We start from the raw sequence: 13975 nt of genomic DNA on the forward strand, positions 1-13975 counted from the left end.
CTTCAGCCAGATCTGAATGCCTTAACAGCTGATTCTGAGGCTATTTAGGACATCTGCCATTCTATGAGTCTGCTGTGTATCCTGCTTCCCATGTTGGATCATTCTCTCCTTTTTAATGTTATCAGTTAGTATTAGCAGACACTAAGCTTGTTTATGTGATCATTTTGACTCTTAATCCTATCATTATGATTGATTGTGAACTGAAACTGATCACTTTGACTAGTGAGATGGCATTGGTACATGCCACCTTGATGGGATTGAGTTGAAATCCCTTGGCACATTTCTAACTCCACCATTTGGGGCAAGCCAGCTTGTGCATTTCCCAAATTGTACATATCCTCCCTCTCTTATATTTTAAAGGGATGACTTTTCAGTTAAGTTTCAACACTTAAGAATAATTGTGTGTTAATTAAAGAGTTCAACCAATAGTATTAAGTATTAAGTAGAACAAAAAAAACTAAAAGGGATAAAGTATTAAGTTGTTCCCCGACAGTCAGAACAAGGGCTGATCAAGTCACTGTTTCTCATAGTGTCCATTTCACTTCAACAGGTTTCCTTTTTGGTGCTCAGTCAAAATCTCTTGATTTCTTCTGTGATCCACTGTTCATTCAGGAGCATGGTGTTCAGTCTCCATGTGATTGCATATGTTCTAGAGATTACTGAGTTGCTGAATTCCAGTTTCATTCCATGATGGTCCGAGAAGATGCATGGTATGATGATGACTCTTTGGAACTGGTGAGACTTGCTTTATTGCCTAGCATGTGGCTGATACTAGAGAAAGTTCCATACACTGGAGAGAGAGATCTGTTAGGTCCATTGGTCTATAGTATCAATAACCTCTGCTGTTTCCTTGCTGATTTTCTGTCTGGTTCATCTATCCATTGCTTAAGTGTGGTGTGAAGTGCCCCATTAATATTGCATTTGAGTCTATGTCTCCATTTAGATTCCTTAACATTTATTTAAATAGCCAGGTACCCTGAAATTGGGTGCATATACGTTTATAATAGTCACATCTTCCTATTGAATTGATCCCTTAATCATTACACAGTGCCCTTCTTTGTCTCTTAAGTTTTTTTTGTTAAGGTCTATTTTGTCTGATATTAGGATGCCTACACAAGCTCTTTTTTGGTTTCTGTTAACATGGAATATCTTTTTCTATCCTTTCACTTTCAGTCTGTATGCCTCTTTGTTGGTGAGATGTATTTCTTGTAGGCAGCAAATAGATGAGTTTTGTTTTTTAATCCATTCAGCCAGTGTGTGTCTTTTAACTGGAGAGTTGAGGCCATTTACATTCAAGGTGATTATGGATAGGTAACAACTTTGCTCTGCCATTTTTCCAAAAATATTCCTGTTTTTTACTTTGGATTTTTTTGTACATTTACTGGGATATTTTCTCTTGTAGAGATGACCGTGTTTCTATGTTTCTGTGTGCAGCGCATTGTTAAGCATCTTTTGGAGGGCTGGATGGTTGGTGACAAATTCTTTCAGTTTCTGTTTGTTATGGAAGGTCTTTATTGCACCTTCATTCATAAATGAGAGAGTTTTGCTGAGTATAGTGTTCTGGGTTGACAGTTTTCTTATTACTTGGAATATATCTTGTCATTGTCTCTTATCCTCTGGGGTTTCTGATGAGAAGTCCACTGTGAGTCTAAGTAGAGATCCTCTGAAAGTAATATTGGCATTTCTCTTGCACATTTTAGTACATTTTCTTTATTTTACTGTGGAGAGTTTGATTACAATGCCATGGTAAGGATCTTTGATCATGTACATTAGTTCTGTGTGCTTCCTGTACTTGGAAGTCCCTTTCTTTTTCCTAATTAGGGATGTTTTCTGTTACTATTTCACTAAACAGGTCTTCCAATCCTTTCTTTCTATGCCTTCAGGAACTCCTAGAACTCATATTTTGGGTCATTTGATAGTATCCTGTAGATTTCCAACAGTGTCTTTTAGTTTTCTAACTTTTTCTTGTTTTTTGTCTGACTGTATAATTTCTTGTGATTTGTCTGCTAAGTTGGCTATTGTTACTTCTGCTTTTCCAATTCTGTTAAAGCTCTCCACTGCATTTTTATTTGTTCTATTGAATTCTTTTTTTTTTTTGACAGGCAGAGCTAGACAGTGAGAGAGAGACAGGTCTTCCTTCTGTTGGTTCACCCCCTAAATGGCCACTACGACTGGTGCGCTGCGCTGATCCAAAGCCAGGAGCCAGGTGCTTTCTCCTGGTCCCCCATGCAGGTGCAGTGCCCAAGCACTTGGCCCATCCTCCACTGCCTTCCCGGGCCACAGCAGGGAGCTGGAATGGAAGAGGAGCAACCAAGACTAGAACCCAGAGTGCCAGCACTGCAGGCAGAGGATTAGCCTAGTGAGCCATGGTGCTGGCTCTATTGAATTCTTAATTTCATTTTGATTTCTCTTTTAAGGTATCAATTTCATGGGAGAAATTTTCTTTCATGTCATTTATGCATTTCAGTAGTTTATGCATTTGCTTCTGATTATTTCAGAGTAATCAATTTTTGAATTCCATTTCTGGCATTTCTTCAGTATTATCATCTTCACAATCTAGTATTCAAGTGTTGTTTCATTTAGGTGTGTTGTTTTCTTCCTTACTGTTTCCTTTGGTGCATTTGTTAAATGGCATTTGTGGAGATGCCCAGTGGTTTCTTTTTTTTTTCACTGTGGTGGCTTTTGTCTTTGTATTATGCCTCTGTAGATTAGTGGAGTATCTGCTTTCAATGAATAGCTAGAGGCAGGTGGTAGGTGTGGCCAGGGAACTCTGTCAGTTCTCCATGGTGAAGGGCATGTCTATGGTGACACACCTGGATTTGACTTGGTAAATTTGCTCTTTATCAGGAGAGAGGTTTATTCTACTTAGCTGAACTCCTCTCCTCAAAGGAGACTGGTGTCTGAGTGCTAGCCCCTGGGAGTATTATATTCATCCACTCTGCCACAGTGACCACACAAAGGATCTGTGCAGTCCTCAGAGTAAGCTCAGATTCTGCAGCATGTCCCTCACCAGGTAACCAGGGAGTCCTAAGCCTGTGGGTTCTCCCACAGTGACATCCCAAAGTCCCAGCCACACCCTGAGCCCTCTCATGCACACATCTCAGCACACAAGCTTCCCACAGTCACGAACACCCAGCTCCCTGTTAGCTCTCCCCACCAGACTCGGGAGTCTCTACTTGGCTGGTTCTGGCACTGCAAAGCTGGTGCAGCTATTGGGTATGTCTGAAATGGTGCCTGCTCTATCATCTTGTACAGGACACAGTTGCAGTGTGGTGGGGAGAGAAAAACGTGCCCTCCCTTTTTCTTCCTCTCCTCTAGTTTTGCAGGTATACTATTCCCCATGGAGCTCCAAGAAGGGTTCCCTCTAGGCTCTTCATGCAGCTTTATCATCAGTGACTTGGGATGCTGGTCATCTTAATCTAAAAGCAGATGCTATATATTCATCGATTAATTTCTGGGATCTGTATTCCACTCCATTGAGCTATATATATTTTCTTTACCAATACTGTGTAATTTTAATATATATGGCTTTGTAATATGTTTTGTAGGCAGGTCTTGTGATGCCTGCAGGTTGACTGACCCTGCCCCCCAAATCCCCTTATACACCTTTGGCTAATCTGGGTCTTTTTTTTATCTCATGAATTTCAGGATCACTTTTTAATTCTGTAAATAATGTTCTTGATATTTTGATAGTTACTGTGTTGAATCTGTAGACTGCTTTATGTAGTGTAAGTATTTTAATGATATTGACTCTTCTGATCCATAAGCAGAGGTAACTTCCCAGGTTTTTGTTTCCTTGTTGATTGCCTTCATGAGTGATCTGCAGTTTGCATCGTAGAAATCTTCCACTTCTTTGGTTAAATTTATTCTTATCCATTTGATTTTTGTAGATATTGTGAATGATCTTTTTTTCTTGAATTCTCTTTCAAGGAGTTCATCCTTAGTGTATAAAAAAGCTAATTTCTTTCTCCTCCCTAAATGGTCTTGCTAATACTTCCTGTACCCTATTGAAGAAGTGTGGTGTAAGTGGACATTATCATCTTCATCCAGATCTGATGGGAAGTGTTTTCAACTTTTTCTCATTCAGGATATCATATACAGCCTTCATAATGATGAGTTATGTTTCTTTTTTAAAAAAGATTTATTTTATTTATTTGAAAAACAGAGTTACAGAGAGGTAGAGACAGAGAGAGAGAGAGGTCTTCCATCCGCTGGCTCACTCCCCAGCTGCAATGGCTGGAGCTGTGCCGATCCAAAGTCAGGTGCCAAGAGCTTCTTCCAGGTCTCCCACCTGGTCAGGGCCCCAAGGACTTGCAAAGACCCTATGTTTCTTCTATATCTAATTTGTGTATTTTCTTAAACATGAAAGGGTGTTGAATCTTATCCAACATTGTCTTTGCCTCTATTGAGGTGGCCATATGCTTTTTTATTTTTTAGTTCTTGTGATTTATGTTGTTTATTGACTTGCTATTGTTGAAACACTCTTGATTCTTGGGATAAATTGAAGTTGATCATGATGTCTGATTTTTTTATGTGGATTTTAATTGAGTTTTTTGAGAATCTCTGCATCTTTGTTCAATAAAGATATAGGTCTGTTTTCTTATTGTTTTGTCTTTTTTGTTTTTGATAAGAGTGACACTGGCCTTGTAAAGTCAGTTTAGTAGGGTTCCATCCCATTTAATATTTTGAAATGGTTTGAATATTACTGGAATAAGTTCCTATTCAAATGTTTAATAGAATTCAGTAGCAAATCCATCGTGTTTTGGATTTTTACTGGAAGGCAGATGTTTAATTACTGCTGCAATCTTGTTTCTTTTTATTCTTGTATTTAGATTTATATCATCTTGATTTAATCTTGATAGGCTCTAAGAATCCTCATTTATCCACTTTCTCGAGGTTTGCCAGTTTATGTGCACATGCTTGTTCATAGTAGTTTCTTAGCATCCTCTGTTTCAGTTCAAATGCCTGCTATTTCATCTCTAATTTTATTTGAATGTTTCTTTTTTTCTTTGCAAGTCTGGCTAAAGGAAAATCTATTACATTAATCAGCTAAAATATCTTTTTGTTTTATTGATCCTTTGCTTTTTTAAGTTTCAATTTCATTTGTTTCTGCTTTGGACATCATGATTTCTCACCTCTTTCTGGTTTTGCATTTGGTTTCCTCCTGTGTTTCTGTGTCTTTGAGATGCATCACTGGATCTTTGAGACCATTCTGTATTTTAATTAAATTAATGCTATCAACTTCCCTTTAAAACTGCTTTGGCTGTGTCCCATAGATGTTGATAAGTTATGATTTCATTTTATCTCAAAGTTTACGATTTTACTTTTTTCAGTAACTCCTATATTGTTAGGGAACCATTCACAGAGAAAGTAATTGTAGCACTGTTTGAAACAAAGTAACTGTAGCGCCCTTTGAAAGAAAGTAACTGCACAGCTGCAGTGACACGAAGCTTGAAGGAAAAGTAGAGTAGTAGCTACCCTAGCTGGTAAGATTTGAAAACCGATGGCCTAACTAGATGGCCTAACCACAAACTGTCATTGCCATGATGACGGGACCCTGGGGGGTGGGAATGTGGGCGGGGATAGCCTCTAGAAACTGTATATAAGGGGACCCTCAGACGCTGTAAACCAGAGGTTGCTCAGTCTCTTTCCCCGGGCCCTCGTGCCTAGTGCCCGCAGGGAGAAGCTCCTGGTCCATAGTGCCTAGTGCCTGCAGGAGTAGGCTTGAGTGATCTCTCCTCCTAGTCGCCTAGAGTATCAATAAAGTGTGTTTAGCTTGACCTTCCTCAGTCTCCTCAACTCTTCCTTCGTGGTAACCTGGCCAGTTCCCGAAGAGGGGAGATCCTGACAGCTGGCGCCCGAACAGGGACCTGAAGTCAGATGGTGGTGAGGAGACGAGCCCTTGAGGAATCGTCAAAAGGGTGAGTAGTGGTGGTTGAAAGAGACCACGATGGGTGGGACGTCCCAGTCAAAAGAATATAGACAGGCGCTAGTGAGTATAGAGAAGGTGAAGATCCTTCCAGGCCAGCCAACAAGATGCAAGAAAGTGAAGTGCTACTCACCAGGAAATGTAACATGGGCTTCTAAGCTGGCAGCAGCTTGTACAGGATGGGACCTCCAAGATCTGCAGACCTTGGAAGAGAAATTCCTCCTGGAGGAATTTCTACAAAAAGGAGAAGGCACCACAACAGGGAAAGACTATAAATGTGCAGTAGACACCCTTAAGGTGTTAATTTGTTGTGGCAAGGAATTAAATCCAAAAAATACAGGAGATGCCAGTAAGCTCTATGATGCCATAGCAGAATGTAGGGAAAAACCTCAGGTTGTTCCCAGGGAGTTAAGCAAGGAAGAAAAAGCAAAAGAACAGTCAGCTTACCTGATAATGTTAAGAGGTGGTAGATGAGAATATGAGCCTGTGGGACCTGGACTAATAGCCGCTTGGCTTAAACAAGTTCAGGAACATGGTCTCACACACCCGGCTACCATCACTTATTTTGCGGTAATTTCAGTGAACTTTACATCGGTAGACATCAATATGCTACTGAATGTAACTCCTGGCTTTGCAGCAGAGAAACAGCTAGTCATAGATAAGATAAAAGAGAAGGCGATGCTATGGGATGAGATGCATCCCCCTCCCCCAGCCGACGTGGCTGGATTAGTGCCACTAACATCAGATCAGATTAGGGGAATTAGATTATCACCAGAAGAAGCAGCTGGCTCTAGATTTGCTGATGCCAGAACCCTCTATAGAACATGGGTTCTTGAGGCACTTCAAGAATGCCAGAGAACTATCAGTGGGGCCCCTAAAGCAGTTAGCATCAGACAAGGGCCCAAAGAACCCTACCCTGAGTTTATTAATTGATTATTTACTCAGATTCATATGGAAACATCTAGAGAGGATTTGAGAACATATTTAAAGGACACCATGAGCATTCAAAATGCTAATGAAGAATGTAAAAAGTTGCTCAGAAATTTAAGACCAGGAGATTTGTTAGAAGAAAAAATGTATGCCTGTAGGGAATTTGGGTCCACCTCCTATAAGATGGCCATGCTGGCAGAGGCCTTAAAGGCTGGAGATAGACAGCAAGGGTCAAGAAGTTTTCAGGGAACTTGTTACAGATGTGGAAGAAAGGGGCATATAGCAAGAAATTGTAGGAGTGGAGAAAAACTCCGCTAAAATGCTATAATTGTGGGAGAACAGGACATATTGCAAAAGTATGCAGACAGCCAAAAAAATGGGAAAGCAGGGGGCAATGCCCCCCGGACCATGATGGCATCTTTCCAGAATATCCACTCATCTATCCCACCATCAGCCCCACCCCTGGGGGAAGCACAGACAGAAGCCCCTGCGACAGCAATCTACCCAAAACTAGCAAAGTAGAATTAAAACAAAGACATACCTTAAAGGTAAACCTGGGGGGGAGATATAATAGTACTGTTAGACACAGGGGCTGATTTAACTATAATAAGGAAACAAGAGGCTAAAGGAATAAAAGAAGGGATAACAGAAGGATGGAAAAATATAGAGGGGGTGGGAGGGTGCTCTAAATTACAAAAAATATCACAGATTACACTGAAAGACAAAAAAGGAAGGAAGACAAAGACATCCATTCTAATATCCCCAGATATTCCCATCAATATATTTGGAAGGGATATATTAACGAAGTTAGGGGTAGCCCTAATTATGGCGCAACTCTCTACCCAAATTACCCCAATAAAGATAAAAATGAAAGATCCTAATAAAGGTCCCTTGATTCCCCAATGGCCTTTAACCAAAGAAAAATTAGAAGGAATTAAGGAAATAACAAAAAGTCTACTAGAGGAAGGGAAGATATCTCCAGCAGACCCAGATAATCCCTGGAACACCCCAATATTTGTGATAAGGAAGAAATCAGGCAAGTGGCGAATGTTAATAGATTTTAGAGAACTTAATAAATTAGTAGATAAGGGAAGAGAAGTTCAGTTAGGTATTCCACACCCTGGAGGATTACAAAGAAGAAACCAGGTTACTGTTTTGGATATAGGGGATGCTTATTTTACCATCCCTCTGGATAAGGACTTCAGGCAGTGCACTGCCTTTACCATCCCAGAGGTTAATAATCAAGGTCCAGGCCATAGGTATGTTCAGAATTGCCTCCCACAAGGTTTTGTATTAAGTCCCTTGATTTACCAAAGTATACTAAGGGACATACTAGAGCCCTGGAGACAACAACACCCAGAAGTAGATCTTTATCAATATATGGATGATATATATATTGGGTCCGATCATTCCATAGAAAAACTCAGAAAAATGCTTTTAGAAAAGGGATTCGAGACACCAAATGAGAAATTACAAGAACAATATTCCTATTCATGGATGGGGTACTTGTTGCACCCAAATAAATAGACATTGCAAAAACTAGAGTTGCCAGAACTTCAGAGAAGCCCACCCTAAATGAACTACAAAAGTTAGTAGGACTCCTTAATTGGATGACCCAAGCTGTTCCCGGAATTAAGACAAAACCTTTTACTCTTATGATGAAGGGAAACCAAGAGTTAAATAGTATCAGGGAATGGACCCCCGAAGCAAGACAGGAGTTAGGGACTATAAGGAGGCTATTACAAGAACACAAACCTTTAAGCTACTGGTACCCCAGCAAGGAAGTTTACTGTACAGTTATGATGGGAGGTAACACCATAAATTATAAAGTGCACCAAGGATCTGATATCCTTTGGGTAGGTAGACAGGAATTTCCAAAGGTATTGACAGCATCTCCTCCAACTAGAGCCCTAAAATGTCTACATAAAATCAGACAAGAATGCATTATTCAAATAGGGCAAGAACCTATATATAGGTTACCTATTAAAAAAGAGGATTTAGATGTTATGATTCAGGAAGACCCCTACTTGCATTGGGTACCACAGATTGGATGTATCCATGTGCCTTTAATGCTTAGAAGGGCACTAAGCAGTCTTCAAGGTCATCCCGTGCCAGGACCTACTTACTATGTTGATGGAGGAAGCAAACAGGGGCAAGGAAAATATGGCTTTTGGAGATCAGATGGAGTTAAACTAGTTAAGGAAAGTGAGGGAAGTAATCAAGAATTAGAAAAAAGAGCCATGCTACTAGCCTTTCAAGAAGGACCCCCGATAATGAATATAGTTACAGATTCTCAATATGTATATACATTAATTGAGGCCATACCCCTACCTGTAAATATTGAAGAACCCTTGCTTAGAACCATACTAGAAGCTATGGAAAGTAAAGAAGAGATTTATATCCAATGGGTGCCTGGACATAAGGGAATCCCAGGCAAAGAAAATATTGACAAATTAGTTTCACAAATAAATACAACTCAAATAAACCTGGTAGTACAAGGTGGCCACATTAAGGAAAAAGAACCAGAACAGATTGGATACTCCATAAGTGCCCCCAAAAGATCTGGTACTTACGCCAAAGGTAATAGAGACCCTTAACCTTCAAACACAAATTACCATAATCCCAGGACAGTGGGGGTGGATAACAGAAACATCAGAGATGACTGAGGCCAAAGTAAGGGTAGTTGGAGGTTTCATCAGCCCAGGAGATCAAAATCCTTTAAAGATAAGATTGGTTAACCTATCCCCAAAAATAGTATAGGTAAAAACAGGACAACTAGTAGCTCAGTTATTTTTAATGCCTGTCCTCCATGACATAAGTAAGGCACCAAACATCTTTTTTCTAGAACATATTGAGACAGGCACGGACGATCATGCTAAATGGCATAGTGATGTGTCATACTTGAGACAACAATTCAGCTTACCAAAAATTGTAGCAGAACAAATAATAAAGAACTTCCCCAAGTGTGTACATAAAAGAGGAACTACTCCTCATATTAGTAGATTAGGGGTGAGACTGTGGCAAATGGATGTGACCCACTATGAGGCCCAGCTAATTCTGGTAGCCATTGAGACATCTACTGGCCTTCTATGGGCTAAGCTAATTCCTAAGGAGACTGCTCAGGAAACAGTATGGGGAATATTAGAACTACAGAACCTATTTCATATCCAAGCACTCCCTACAGATAATGGCCTAACTTCACAGCAGAAAGGGTCATGAGACTGTTCCAATATTTAAATATTGATCATACCACAGGCACACCCTATAATCCACAGTCACAAGGAATGGTTGAGAGAGCAAATCAATCCTTAAAACAAGAAATGGATAAATTTGCCAATGCAGTTCAAACCATTGAAGCACGGCTACAATTGGCTCTTTTCACCCTTAATCAAAAGAAAAGGGGAGGAATAGGGGGCTATACCCCTACTGAAAGATATATTCATCAGAGATGGCAAGAACTAGAGCAAACGCTCCAACTCCAGAAATTTAAAGATAAAAAACTCTTGCTTTTATAGATTACCAAACAGTAAAGACTGGAAAGGGCCCACAACCATCCTTTGGAAAGGAGAAGGAACAGTAGTGATCGACACATCTGAAAAGGGGATTATTAGCTTGCCCCAAAGACATGTTAGGATGGTTCCAGCCCCAGGACCTCAAGACTTGGGAATTTCCAATTAGGCACTAATGGAATATCAATTGCAATTATCCTGTCAAAAGAACTCATATGTTTGTAAGATGCTTTTTACAGAAAGAATTAGGGATTTCCTATTCCAGAGCTAGGACTAAAGAACTCCAGAAATGGCAGCAGCAGCAGCAAACAGAGATGGGACCCAGATAAAGGTAAGTTAATTGAAGGTGAGCAAACGCTTAAACAATTTAAAATATTAGGTAATTTAATGAGATTGTGGGAATCATCTTAATTATATTGCCAAGGATAAAAACAGAACAAGTGTTAGGCCTAGTAGAAAACCCACCAGCCTATACATACCCTGATATTAATAATTTGCTCTTTTATTTGTAAAAATGGCTCAGAGGAAAGATATACTATAGGTAGACCTCCAAGTAGCAATCAGTCAACACATTGTTTTTGGCAGGCAGGATATGAAATGTTTCACAAACATTTTGTAAAAATTCCAGTAAGGGAAGACCCAGGAAATTGGACAGGTAGAACAGAAGGGGAAGTATTGTATGCTAGATGCACACACTCATTAGATTCTAAAAAGGAGCTCGGTTGCTATATAAGAGGCCTGAAATGGGAAGAGAGAATGATAACATTCTTGGCTCCATATATGGTGGTAAAGGCAACTCCCTTCACATATGTACCAGTAAATATGTCTGATTTGATTATACCAATAAAACCGATGTGCAAAAAAAGAGACTTTGGAGTAACAGCAGCTATTGTCACTATAGCAGTGTCAGCAGCCACAGTAGCTGGCGCTGTGACTGGAGCACTGGCTCTAAGCACTACCCAACTACAGGGAGATTCCTTGGAGTCCCTCCTGAAGGTAATTCAGGAGCAGCGGGCTCAGCTAGGTGACCAGTCAACACTGCTTAAGACACATGCTGGCCGGCGCCGTGGCTCACTGGGCTAATCCTCCGCCTAGCGGCGCCGGCACACCAGGTTCTAGTCCCAGTTGGGGTGCCGGATTCTGTCCCAGTTGCCCCTCTTCCAGGCCAGCTCTCTGCTGTGGCCAGGGAGTGCAGTGGAGGATGGCCCAGGTGCTTGGGCCCTGCACCCCATGGGAGACCAGGAAAAGCACCTGGCTCCTGGCTCCTGCCATCGGATCAGCGCGGTGCGCCGGCCGCAGCGTGCCGGCCGTGGCGGCCATTGGAAGGTGAACCAACGGCAAAGGAAGACCTTTCTCTCTGTCTCTCTCTCTCACTGTCCACTCTGCCTGTCAAAAGAAAAAAAGACACATGCTATAGGGCTCCAGATGCTCGAAGCACGCATGGTATAAATAGAACAGATAATTACTATACTAGCTTTGGAAAGAGAACTCAAGTGTGAAGTGATTGGAAGAGTTTGCATTACTGTCGCTCCCCCATTTGCGGAGGAATGACACTAAACCCTGTACTGTTCTTTTGTCTGCTCGGCCCTTCCCGGGTTTGCTGCTGGTCCTTCCCGGGTTGGCTGCCGACCCCTCCACCTCTGTGGAGGGGCGGCTCCCCTGCCACTTTCCCCACTTCCGCGGAGGAGTGGCACACCACTGGCCGGCTCTCTCGGGGGCTGCTCAGATGTTATCCGGATGTTCCCAGTGCATGTTGTCTCTCTCCTCCTTTATAGTCCTCTTCCACCAATCCCAACTCTGCTACCCACACGCTGAGCATGCTGCTCTCCTCCAATCAGGAGCAGGATCACTACTGCAGCTTGTCAAACTGATGAGGCAGCTGCGTAGTGGTTGTTTGGTCTCTTTCTCTCAGTGCCATATTGTGGGAGAGCAGATGCATAGAATAAGTCTTAATTCCAGTAACTTAGTCTAGTCTCAGTTGCTCCCCACACATTACCACCATTCCGTGGAACAATCTATCCATTCCTAATGCAACGCAACTAGTTGATATGTTCAAACACAACCATTCTACCTGGCTAGAGTGGGTAAACGCAACAGCTCATCTTGAGGCTAACATTACTGAGAGCGCTCTACAGATAATACAGCTTCAACATATAGCAGCATTTAAGATAGGTCAAGTCAGAACAGTGGAACAGACAAGAAATACTCTGACTGACACAGTTTCCTCTTGGCTCCCATCCTGAAAATGGTTTAAAATAGGAGCAATATTTTGTATGGTTCTTGTATGCTTGCCTATCTTACAGTACCTCTTCTCAATTGGACAGAATTTCGTGAAGGGATACCTAGCCCTCCGAAAGGAACCCAGCCTGCCAGAAATAGAAGAGGAAAAGGAAGATCCCGAATCTGGAAATCAATCCGGAATATGCTCAAGAATGTTCATCCCCTTGGCCCAGCGGCTCAATGGGCTTTGCAGGACTACGAGCGCATTTAAAGAAAAGAAAAGGGAGGACTGTTAGGGAACCATTCATGGAGAAAGTAATTGTAGCACCGTTTGAAACAAAGTAACTGTAGCACCCTTTGAAAGAAAGTAACTGCGCAGCCACAGTCACAGTCGCAGTGGCGCCCAGCTTGAAGGAAAAGTAGAGTAGTAGCCACCCTAGCCGGTAAGATTTGAAAATGGATGGCCTAGAGGGCCTAACCACAAACTGTCATTGCCATGATGACGGGACCCTGGGGGGTGGGAATGTGGGCGGGGCTAGCCTCTAGAAACTGTATATAAGGGGACCCTCAGATGCTGTAAACCAGAGGTTGCTCAGTCTCTCTCCCAAGTCCCTCGTGCCTAGTGCCTGCAGGAGTAGGCTTGAGTGATCTCTCCTCCTAGTCGCCTAGAGTATCAATAAAGTGTGTTTAGCTTGACCTTCCTCAGTCTCCTCGACTCTTCCTTCGTGGTAACCTGGCCAGTTCCCAAAGGGGGAGATCCTGAAACAAAGGAAGCTCCTGGTTCCTGGCTTCAGATCAGCACAGCTCTGGCCATTGTGGCCATCTTGGGGTGAGACAGCGGATGAAGACCTCTCTGTCTCTACCTATTTCAAATAACTAAATCATAAAAAAGAATCACTATGGTACATTGTGCACCTCCCTGTGTGCCACTCACCAGCTGGCTGGGGAGTTTTGGATTCCACCCAAAGACTCTTCTTCTAGGTGTAGCAATAGATTATTCCTAGAAACCAAAGAAACAATCTTCCTTCCCCAGAGAAGCTACTGTATCATTGCAACTAGATTTGGTTAGACAGGTCCCTGGGGAGCATGAACAATTTAGCTCCTCCATTCCAAGAGTATCTCACTGAAGCTGTGACCATGGATCTAATCTGGGATGAGAACACACTAGTACATCACCACTAGCAGTTCAGCCATCAGACAGAGAGCTTGGACAAACTATTTCAGCACTGTGCAGGGCATTTTGCAAGGAGGGAATCTAATGCCTGGCCAGACCCACAGGCTCAGGCAAGGCTGAAACGTGTTGAGATCTTGGGCTCATCACGGTTCAGGGGTCTACCCAGGTGTGGCTGATGGACAGCCAACGTGGAGGAATCAGCTCATTTAAGGA

At 42.0% G+C, this 13975-nt stretch overlaps 1 long non-coding RNA gene across 2 annotated transcripts in view; it reads left to right on the forward strand.

Annotated features, from left to right (window-relative positions):
• LOC149120283 (uncharacterized) overlaps positions 1-13191 on the forward strand; it is a 28900-nt gene extending 15709 nt beyond the window's left edge. The window contains exons 2-5 of one of the 2 annotated variants that reach the window (XR_016225696.1): positions 551-735; positions 5826-5921; positions 10634-10699; positions 12693-13191. This is a non-coding gene — a long non-coding RNA (uncharacterized LOC149120283). The remainder of the gene's footprint in view (positions 1-550; positions 736-5825; positions 5922-10633; positions 10700-12692) is intronic. The other variant, XR_016225697.1, reaches the window with a different exon arrangement.
• The last annotated feature ends 784 nt before the right edge of the window (positions 13192-13975 follow it).

This window comes from Oryctolagus cuniculus, chromosome 19, assembly GCF_051225735.1.
Source record: "Oryctolagus cuniculus isolate XC-2025 breed Fujian yellow rabbit chromosome 19, ASM5122573v1, whole genome shotgun sequence".
NCBI classification, from domain to species: Eukaryota; Metazoa; Chordata; class Mammalia; order Lagomorpha; family Leporidae; genus Oryctolagus; species Oryctolagus cuniculus.